General features: G+C 41.1%; 2 pseudogenes; one reads left to right on the top strand and one right to left on the bottom strand.

The window, feature by feature from the left end:
• Positions 1-5,700: 5,700 nt before the first annotated feature.
• LOC147428450 (eukaryotic initiation factor 4A-7-like) lies at positions 5,701-7,013 on the bottom strand (annotated as a pseudogene).
• A 2,638-nt stretch (positions 7,014-9,651) lies between these two features.
• Positions 9,652-10,979, top strand: LOC147428449 (eukaryotic initiation factor 4A-2 pseudogene; annotated as a pseudogene).
• The last annotated feature ends 241 nt before the right edge of the window (positions 10,980-11,220 follow it).

Genomic DNA, 11,220 nt, shown 5'->3' with positions numbered 1-11,220 from the left:
TGACTGCATGGCCAATTTCCAATTCCGGGAGTCCTTCATTTGCACTGCTTCCTTGTAACATGAAGGCTCATTGCAATCAGTCAACATGACATAGTGCATAGATGGAACAAACCTATCAGGAGGTCGCATGATATGTCCAGATCTACGCACAATAGGTGGCTCTGGCTCAGCCACAACCTGTGGTTCCAATCTATCCTGTCCTTGCTCCTCTTGAGCCCTGATATTTTGTCTTGCACGTGCAGGTCCATCTTCTTCGAAGACAACTCTTCTAAACTCCTCAACCCTCTCTGGTTTAGAATGGTATTTGGATTCATTAAAGTGAACATCATTGCTGCAGATAACCTTTCTGGATTTGGGATCCCAAAGTTTGTACCCCATCTCACCAGAATTACCATAGCCTAGAAAGATGCACTTTCTACTCTTTGGCTCAAGTTTGTTCCTAAATTCCTTTGGAACGTGAGTATATGCCTCACAGCCAAAGACTCTGAGATGCTTGTATGAGGGCACCTTGCCTGACCATACCATCTCTGGCACTGAATCCTTCTGCAAAACCTTGCTAGGAGATCTATTTATAAGATGAACAACTGTTGATACAGCTTCAGCCCTAAACCCATTTGGCAGCTGTGCATTAGACAACATACTTCTGACCTTCTCTTGTATGGTCCTATTCATCCTCTCAGCAACACCATTTTGAGGAGGATTGTAAGGAGCAGTAAGTTCACGTTTTATACCTTTTCACTCACAAAAGTCCTGAAAGGCCTTTGAAACATACTCTCCACCATTGTCAGTGCGTAAGCATTTAAGCTTCTTGCCACTCTGATTCTCCACAAGTGTCACAAACGTTTTGAAAACACTAAACGCTTCATCCTTGTGCTTGAGAAAGTAAACCCATACTTTCCTCGAGTAATCATCTATAAATGTCATAAAGTAAGAAGCTCCCCCTAGAGATAGATTAGGCATAGGTCCACACAAATCACTATGAACAAGTGCCAACTGTGTATCTCTTCTAGTGCTTCTATGCTTATGTGGATGTTGTGTTTGCTTACCATACAGACAATATTCACAGAATTCAAAATCATTAAATGACAAGCCAGGAAAATAACCAGAACGAGACAAGATTTCCATTCCCTTCTTGGACATATGTCCTAACCGGCTATGCCACAAAGAAACGTTCGGCTGCTCGGTTACATTGATTACATTTTTAGAGACATTTGCTACATAAATCATGTAAAGTCCTCCAGACTTTACTCCATGTGCTACTGTCATAGAACCCTTGGATATCTTCCACATGTTCTGTCCAAAAGTGGTGACGTAGCCAACATCATCAAGTAAACCTGTGCTGATCAAGCTCTTTGTAATTGCAGAAACATGTCTCACATTTTTCAACGTGAAAGAAGAGCCATTCTGAAACTTCAATTGAACATCTCCAACACCTAAGATCTCACATGTCTGCCCATTGCCTAGCCGAACATGATCTTTAGTGGTCACATAAGAGGTAAACCACTCCTTGTTTGGAGACACATGAAGTGATGCCCCTGAGTCTATAATCCAGTCACTCAGTGCATTTCCATCAGATGCTGTAAGAAGAGCTGATTCCATTGTATTCTTCAAGAAGTAGATGTCTCCTGACACTAGACTGTCATCCTCTGCAATAGTGTTTGTCACATTTATTTCTTGAATCTTCATTGAGGACTTGTTCTTCTCACCATGGTCTTCAGCTTTCTCTTTGCCTTTTTCTGCTTTCCATTCTCTGCAGTCTCTTTTCATGTGACCCTTCTTGCCACAATGGTAGCATTCTATGTCACTCTTGCCTTTAGCACTGCGGGACTTGCTACAAGACTGATTTCTCTTTCCACCTTTGTACTTTTCTTTGGTCCTTCCCCTGACAACTAAGGCTGTTCCTTTGCCTTTGTCCATTGTCTTTCTATTAGTTTCTTCAGTAAGTAGACTTCCTTCTACACCTGCTATGTTCAAACCATCTGGTGGTGCAGAATTACTCAAAGCTGTGCGAAAAGTGTCCCAACTTTCCGGCAATGTGATCACCAGGAACATAGCTCTAACAGGTTCATCAAACTTGACACCTTGAGTTGACAACTGACTGTAGATGGTGTTGAATTCATTCAGATGATTGGACATAGGTGTCCCTTCTTTCATCTTCAAGTCAACAAGCTTCTTAACACTAGGTTGGTAATGGGACACTTTTATGTCCTGGGACACTTTATGTCCTGGGACACTTTATGTCCTGTTAAGTGACCATTTTCCTTGAATTATGTCAAGAGTTTCAAAATGGATTTTGAGGTGCTATTTTGTCTAGAAAGTTGTCTCATGAGCTGAAAAAAACTCGACATTTTTTTGGAATATCAACTCCATCTTTAACCTTGTCCTTGCACAACATTTCACAACCTAAACTGTGTGAAAAAACGGGTCATGTTTTTGGCTTTTTTAAACTTTTTGCAACTATACCACTCTAGAATTCATTTTTGTGAGGTCTATAATGCTAGAGAACTATCTTTAGTAGTCCTCAACATGTCCTGATGCTTCTAGGGAGAAATAAATGTTAAAGTTGTAAGTTATGACCAAATTACAAAAATTGTCAAATCCTGTTTTCTTCTATGATTTTTTTGGTGGCTTTCATGATATCCAAATGCAGTTTTGATTTTCTATGTCGCATATGTGACATAAAGCTAATATTCCTTGAGTTTTGGGGCACCTAATACCCTATTTTGCATAGTAGACAACGATGGTTGATTTTTTCAATTATAGAAGAAAACAAAACATTCTAGTATATCAAGTATAGCTTTTTCAATATTGTTAGTTTTTTGTGACAACTACATGCATTTTGTAGGTAGTAACCATATATAGTCTTAAGGATCAAATTTGGCTAGATATTGAATAGTTTCTATGGGATTCTACAACTCATAATGTTGAACCCAGTTTTTTCATGTTTGCTGTATTTAGCACTTCATCTTTGTCCCTAAGATTCCCCTTGGTAAGAGATGTATTATTCTTTTGACATGCTCCATGGCTCCTTATGAACCTAAAGGACAATAGGGAACTAAGAAAACATGCATATATTATTTGTATTGAGCGTGGCTATAGAAACTTTGATGATAGGTTTGCAGAATGGTAAAAATTCAACTTTTTTGTACCTATTTCTTTTGGCAAAACAAAAAATAGTGAGTGAGAAGCAATCATATGTTCTGATCACCAACCCATTGAAGTTAACTAGGGAATTTATCTCAAGTCCTACAAAAATCCCTAATCTTATTTTTATGCAACAAAAACGTAAGAAATGACTGTTTTGATGAAAATGTAATGGTCCATCAACTTTAGAGTCTTGGTGTGACCAAAAGATGAGAAATTTTAAAAGTTTCTTATTTTTTCCATGTGTAGTAGGCCTTGAACTATAACCTCATGAAAGGATTTTACAAAATGAGTGGATCTACTATGGTTTTGGAGTTTTTTCTCAAAACCCTGAAAGGACACTTTTATGTCCTGTTAGGTTACCAACCTAGTGTTAAGCCAGTATACCTGTGAAGCTGCACTCTGCTTCTCATAAAGATCACTCAGCTTTAACCATGCTTGATAAGCTGACATCTCGTCTGCTACATTGAAGTAAACCCTTTCTGCCAAAGTCAGCATAATGGTAGAAAGTGCCAATTCATCCATTTCTCTCCATTCATCTTCGTCCATATCTTCTGGTTTTATCCCCTTGAGCTTTATAGGTTTTATCTGCTTCTTTTGTACCAACACGTGCCAAATCTGCTTCTTCCACAATCGGAAATTGGTTCCATCCAGCTTCTTGATATTGTAAAGAGCAGTGTCTTGTGATCCATCCATAGCTACACTTCACAGTAGTTTACTTTCCTGGGAAAAATTCGGCAGAGTTTCCCTTGTAAACTGACCTCTAAACCAATATCAACCTGTCAAATGAACCAGGAAAGCTTCAGATTCTGCAGAAATTTCGGCAGAGTCTCGTTTGTAAAATGGCTCTGGTGTACTAAAAAACAGACCAAAAACAGCTCAAAAAACCACTATCTCTCTAACACTGTAAGATGTGGGTAAACCTGTCCTGCACTTGTACTGTCTCTCACTGTCCTGTAAGCATAGACTGCGACAATGCCTCAACGGAAGTAAAGCAAAGATGCAATCCCAACTGTCTAACTCATAGTCAATACATCCTAGCTGCCTATCTAAGGGTGCTTGAGGGATCGCTCCAAGACCTGTATCACCGAAAGGATCTCAACATTTGAGAATCCCCCAGCTCAATAAAACCTCACTCGACCCTCAACAAAGGCTGCAATAAATCTGACAGTACATAGACTTCCCACAAAGTCATACATCCACAAATTTCCCACTGTATGCTGTAATCGTTGCGGCGGTTGTTTGCTGCGTGACTCACAGCCAGCAAACCCTCAACAGACATACATCATCTCTGACAATACATCCCATGTGGAAGTACCTGCAATGTCGGGATGAAATCTGGAATATCAAGCAGCAAACACAAGCTACCTGATGAACTAGTGGATGTCGCCTACAGTCTGTGTATAGATGTGTCTGTGTCGTATGTGACAGGCCTCCAAGAACTGTGAGCCGTCCTTCGTTGTGTAGACAGCCACAAATCAGCACTCTGGAAGTGCAGATATCCTCAGCACCTGCAGTCGTAGGCCGAAACCCCAAATTTGCAGAGTCGGATCTGCACCAGCCGAGACCACGTAGTCGAAAATGGCATGCGTAGAACTCTGTCGAAGCCAAACGATGGCCGAGATGACCTCAGAATGAAATTCTGAGAACACCTAGCCCATCGGGCCCACCCACAGGATTTGGGGCCGTGTCTTCGCCTGTCGAATCTCACTCCAATCTGAGCAGGTGACTCTAACTTCCTGCAGTGCTTCCCCGAGCCTCGATCTGAGCTGTTATACCAGTTGAAGGAGTACGAGCGGAAGTGCGACGCGAGAGAGAGTGCGAGAAGAAGAGCACGACGATATGGTGAACTCGCTCTACTGTGATGTGTAGAGCATAGTGAGTTATTATTAGGTTTTTACAAAAGAATATGTGTACATACCTGGCGGCCCGCCCACTTACGTGGGCGACCACATTGGGCTTTATACCCCAACACAACATAGTTCATCATTAACCAAGCATGCTCATACATAACATGAACATAACAAGATCAGACATCATCATACCGACAAGTTACAAAACAACTCACATCATGATCAAGCACCAATCTCTCGGAGTATAGAGAGTGCATGGTGGCATCTCCATACCTCCCCAGCCAATATTAGCCACAATATATCATAAACCAAGTACACCATCTATAATGGAGGCAACCAAGAGCTTAAGATTTAGATCAAAACAGACACAAAAACATCCGTTTCTACGAAAAAGATATGGGAGCTATATGAAGACATGGATATTAAAAAATTGCAGAAGCAAAAATATTACGCGAGACTTTCGTCAGCATTAAAAGTCCACCCAAGTTAAATCAATCCCTATTACAATTAGTAGGGCAAGAACCATCCCTAGCAGAACCGTATCCGACTAAGACCACATGTAAGCACCCTCATGTAGACGCATACAAAACACAGGGTAAACCAATATACTAATCAGGAAAAATAAACAAGTCTCAGTATGGAATAGTACCCTACACAGACACGATGGAATTTCCTTCCCCTAAGATTTTCACGTTGTTGAACATCAAACAATGTAGAGATACTCTGGATAAGAAGCATGCCAATCTGCCACATTGGATGGTAGCTCTTCAATGACCACATTGTAAACCTTCTCAATGTCCTGCAGTCGTATAATGTCCTCATCTATGACAATGTTTATTTCCACACCCTTCCTTCTTGCCATGCCCCTCCTTCCAAACCGATGAGCATAGTTCTCCAGATGAGCAGGTAAATTTTAGTTGATCACTAAAGAGACCTGTTCTACATCAACTTCATGAGCTAAAATCTTGGTTGTAATCACCACACCAGAAGATAATTTGAGATCATGCATAATTGCATCCTGGGCCTTCTAATCCATATCTCCAATGAGTTGCAGCTACATTGTGACCCCTTGCACGAATATTTTCAGTCAACCAGATCACCTTCCTTCGAGTGTTACACAAAAATGACAATCTGGGGGATAGAAAGGGTTTCATAAAAATTACATAAAGCATGAAGCTTTGACTCTTCCTTTTGCACATCCACATAGAATTGTTTGATACCTTGGAATGGAAGCTCATGCCTCTCGACAAGAATTCTTACATGTTCCTTCATGAATTTCCTTGCGATCTCTAAGACTTCAAAAGGCATAGTGGCAGAAAGTACTCCAACTTGAAACTTTTGTGGGAGCAATTGAAAGATTTCATAAATCTGCATTCAAAAACCAGCATTACTTCCAAGTCTTATGGAATCTAACAAACAATAAAGGCGTAAGTGTGAACTACTTCAATAATTTCAAATTGTAACATGGTCTTTAAAGCCTCGAAGCAGCACTTCATCAGCATCATCAAGAACGAGCATTTTGATGATACTAGGGCAAAGAAACTTCTGACAGAGCACTGTGTATAAATGACTAGGGTTCCCACAACCACATGTACCCACTTTGGAGTAGTTGAATGTCGTCTGCAACACTCTTACCACCAATAGAAGCATGCACCTTTAGCGGCAAGTAGTGACCTAGCACTGCCATAACCCTTTTGATACTTGTGCTAGCTCTCTTATGGGTGCCAAGACCAATGCTTAACACCTCAAAAGACTGTAAATCAAGTTTTTGTAGGATCCGTGCACAAAAGGTGGCAATCTTATCGATACAAGACTGAGCTTGCTTAATGACATCAAGACCCTTAGCAAAAGGGACGATGCCTCGTTGCTGTATATTGGATGGCTTTTTGAAACTTGAGAAGATAAGATTTTATTTCAATAAACATACCCAAATCAAAGAACACAACTGATGCAGGAAGAAACACTCATCTTACCACAGGCATGAATGCCTCTCAAAAGATTTTCATGGAGACCCATATCTTTCACACATCTCATTCCAGTCCACATATTTTGTTATAAGATTGAAAAACATTTAGATGACAGTGTAAATGAAAATGCATTATAATAGAAAGAAAGGAATGCAACCAAAGTCAACAAGAGCTAAGAAGCGTACTTTTTCAGAATCTCATAATTGCTATTCCCTCTTTATTCTGAAGGAGATTCTACCACTTCTTGTCTCCAACCTTGGCAGAATGCAAGCCCAACCAATGCATAAAGCCATCTACCCCACATGAGTGCCAAAATGTTTCATTTGGTCTTGGAAGGTCTAGAAGCACATCTTGCATGTACTCACCATCAAAAATGGGATTGGCGGCTGACATGCCTACGTTCATATCACAATTCTCACAACCACCAGTGTGCATGCAACAAAAATGATAGGGAACTACAATAGGACACACGGTAGCCCCTGAACTACCCCTTAGAATAGAGCAATTTGTGGAGCATGCATAACCATTGTCGTCGAGTAATGTTTCGATTGAGCACACTTTTTGACATGTAATAAGGGTAGCGAATGTGTTGTTGAGCATGTCCAACAACCTTTTCTTGATCAATCTCGTAACCTCTGGCTTATTGCTACTTACTTGATTTTCTCTTATCTTTCTATATTTGGCCACCTTACGGATAGTATCTTGCATGTGACCATGCATTGCAGGGCTATAAGACTTCCAAACCTGGCCTTTTTCTTTTCCCCCTCCTCCAAGTTCTTGAGCAGCTTCAACCAAAGATGACAAGACATCGGGGTAAGAGATGACAAACACCTGTTTGTGCTCGCTTTGAAGGAACGTGCTCGAGCATGGAAGCAAGAAACACTAAAACTCCTTTGGAACTTTGAAACTCGCTAAATTGCTACCTGCAGGTAAAGAACACCTCCTTGTGGCTTCTGCCATGCTTGTTTAAAGACTTTAACGTCTTCACACTGCAACCCCACACGTGCAAATGCGGCTGAGACAACTATATCACCAAGAGAACCTCTCATTTTGATGAGAAAGACCTAAACTTCTTCAAAGCGCAGTGACCAATTGTCAGTTCTCTATGGGGTGACACATCAAAAGCAGTACCATAGGTAGACACTTGGAGGAGCCATTCGTGAATTTGCTTTGAATGCAAAAGCTGCTCCATAATACCGAAGCCTTCAAGACGGTGCTTCTTTAGGAGCACTGCATATGGACTCCCAGATGAGGGGGGAGGATTAGTGGGGATTGGTATTGCGCCATGAATGCCACTCACAAGGTAGACCTTGCTGAAATGTTCTCCATCCCTCCTAATAGGATCCAAGCAAGCCTTCTCATCACCTACTAAGTGGTCCCATAGGTTAGTAGGTGATGAGAAGGCTTGCTTGGATCGTTCTAGGAGGGATGGAAAGCATTTCAGCAAGGTCTACACTGTGAGTGGCATTCATGGCGCAGTACCAATCCCCACTAATCCTCCCCCCTCATCAGGGAGTCCATCTGTAGTGCTCCTAAAGAAGCCCTGTCTCACAAAGGCTTTGATATGGAGCAGCTTTTGCATTCACAAAGAATTCAGGAATGGCTCCTCCATGGTGTTTACCTATGGTACTGCTTTTGTTGTGTCACCCCATAGAGCGCTGACAGCTCGCCATTGCGCTTTGAAGAAGTCTTGGTCTTTCTCGTCAACGAGAGGTTCTCTTGGTGATATAGTTGCCCCAACCGCATTTGCATCTGTGGGGTTGCAGTGCCTTCAAACAAGCATGGCAGAAGCCACAAGGAGGTGGTCTTTACTTGGCAGGCAACGATTTAGCGAGTTTCAAAGTTGTAGAGGAGTTTCAGTGTTTCTTGCTTCCATGCTCGAGAATGTTCCTTCAAAGCGAGCACAAACAGGTGGCTTTCATCTCTTACCCCGACGTCTTGTCATTTTTGGTTAAAGATGCTCAAGAACTTGGAGGAGGGGAAAAAGGAAAAGGCCAGGTTTGGAAGGCATATAGCCCTGCAATGCATGGTCACATGCAAGATACTATCCATAAGGTGGCCGAAGATAGAAAGGTAAGAGAAAATCAAGTCAGTAGCAATGACCCAGAGATTATGAGATTAATCAAGAAAAGGTTGTTCGACATGCTCAACAACACATTTGCTACCCTCATTACAGGTCAAAAAGTCTGCTCAGTCAAAACATTACTCGATGACAATGGTTATGCATGCTCCACAAATTGCTCTACTCTAAGGGGTAGTTCAGGGGCTACCGTGTGTCCTACTGTAGTTTCCTATCATTTTTGTTGCATGCATATTGGTGGTTGTGAGAATTGTGATATGAACGTAGGCATGTCAGCCAATAATACAATTTTCACTGATGAATACATGCAAGATGTGCTTCCAGACCTTCCAGAACCAAATGAGACATTTTGGCTCTCATGTGTGGCAGATGGCTTTATACATTGGTTGGGATTGCATTCTACCAAGGTTGGAGACAAGAAGTGGTAGAATCTCCTTCAAAATAAAGAGGGAATAGCAATTATGAGATTCTGAAAAAAGTACGCTTCTTAGCTCTTATTGACTTTGGTTGCATTCCTTTCTTTTTACTATAATGCATTTACATTTACACTGTCATCTGAATACCTTGCAGTCTTATAACGAAATATGTGGACTGGAATGAGGTGTGTGAAAGATTTGATGATATGGGTCTCCATGAAAAGCTTTTGAGATGCATTCATGCCTATGGTAAGATGAGTGTTTCTTCCTGCATCAGTTGTGTTGCTTGATTTGAATATGTTTATTGAAATAAAATCTTATCTTCTCAGGTTTTGAAAAGCCATCCAATATACAGCAAAGAGGCATCGTCCCTTTTGCTAAGGGTCTTGATGTCACTGAGTAGGCTCAGTCTTGTGTCAACAAGATTTCCACCTTTTGTGCAGGGATCCTACAACAACTTGATTACAGTCTTTTGAGGTGTCAAGCACTGGTCTTGGCACCCACAAGAGAGCTAGCACGAGATATCAAAAGGGTGATGACAGTGCTGGGTCACTACTTGCCGCTGAAGGTGCATGCTTTTGTTGGTGGTAAGAGTGTTGCAGACGACATTCAATTACTCCAAAGTGGGGTACATGTGGTTGTGGGAACCCCTGGTTGTTTATACACCATACTCTGTCAGAAGTTTCTTTAACCTAGTCACATCAAATTGCTGGTTCTTGATGATGCTGATGAAGTGTTGTTTCGAGGCTTTAAAGACCAGGTTACAATTTGAAATTACTGAAGTAGCTCACATTTATGCCTTTATTGTCTGTTAGATTCCATAAGACTTGGAAGTAATGCTGGTTTTTGAATGCAGATTTATGAAATCTTTCAATTGCTTCCACAAAAGTTGCAAGTTGGAGTATTTTCTGCCACTATGCCTTTTAAAGTCTTAGAGATCGCAAGGAAATTCATGAAGGAACCTGTAAGAATTCTTGTCAACAGGGATGAGCTGCCATTGGAAGGTATCAAACAGTTCTATGTGGATGTGCACAAGGAAGAGTCAAAGCTTCATGCTTTATGTAATTTTTATGAAACCATTGCTATCCCCCAAACTGTCATTTTTGTCTAACACTCAAAGGAAGATGATCTGGTTGACTGACAAGATGCATGCAAGGGATCACAATGCAACTGCAACTCATGGAGATATGGATTAGAAGCCTCGGGATGCAATTACGCATGATCTCAAGTTATCTTCTGTGTGCTGATTACAACCAAGATTTTAGCTCATGAAGTTGATGTTGAAGAGGTCTCTTTAGTGATCAACTATGATTTACTTGCTCATCTCGAGAACTATGCTCATCGGTTTGGAAGGAGAGGCGTGGCAAGAAAGAAGGACGTGGCAATAAACATTGTCACAGATGAGGACATGATACTACTGCAAGACATTGAGAAGGTTTACAATGTGGTCATTGAAGAGCTACCATCCAATGTGGAAGATTGGCATGCTTCTTTATCAGAGTATCTCTACATTGTTTGATGTTCAGCAACGTGAACATCTTAGAGGAAGGAAATTCCATCTTGTTTGTGTAGGGTACTATTCCCTACTAGAACTTGTTTATTTTTTGTGATTAGTATATTGGTTTACCCTGTGTTTTGTATGCGTCTACATGAGGGTGCTTACCTGTGGTCTTAGTCGGATACGGTTCTACTAGGGATGGTTCTTGCCCTACTAATTGTAATAGGGACTGATTTAACTTGGGTGGACTTTTTGGTACGAT

Source organism: Adiantum capillus-veneris, chromosome 23 (assembly GCF_014529385.1).
Source record: "Adiantum capillus-veneris isolate H3 chromosome 23, ASM1452938v2, whole genome shotgun sequence".
In the NCBI taxonomy this organism is placed as follows: domain Eukaryota; kingdom Viridiplantae; phylum Streptophyta; class Polypodiopsida; order Polypodiales; family Pteridaceae; genus Adiantum; species Adiantum capillus-veneris.
The sequence above is the reverse complement of the archived record's forward strand: the minus strand, read 5'-3'. Positions and strand labels throughout refer to the sequence as shown.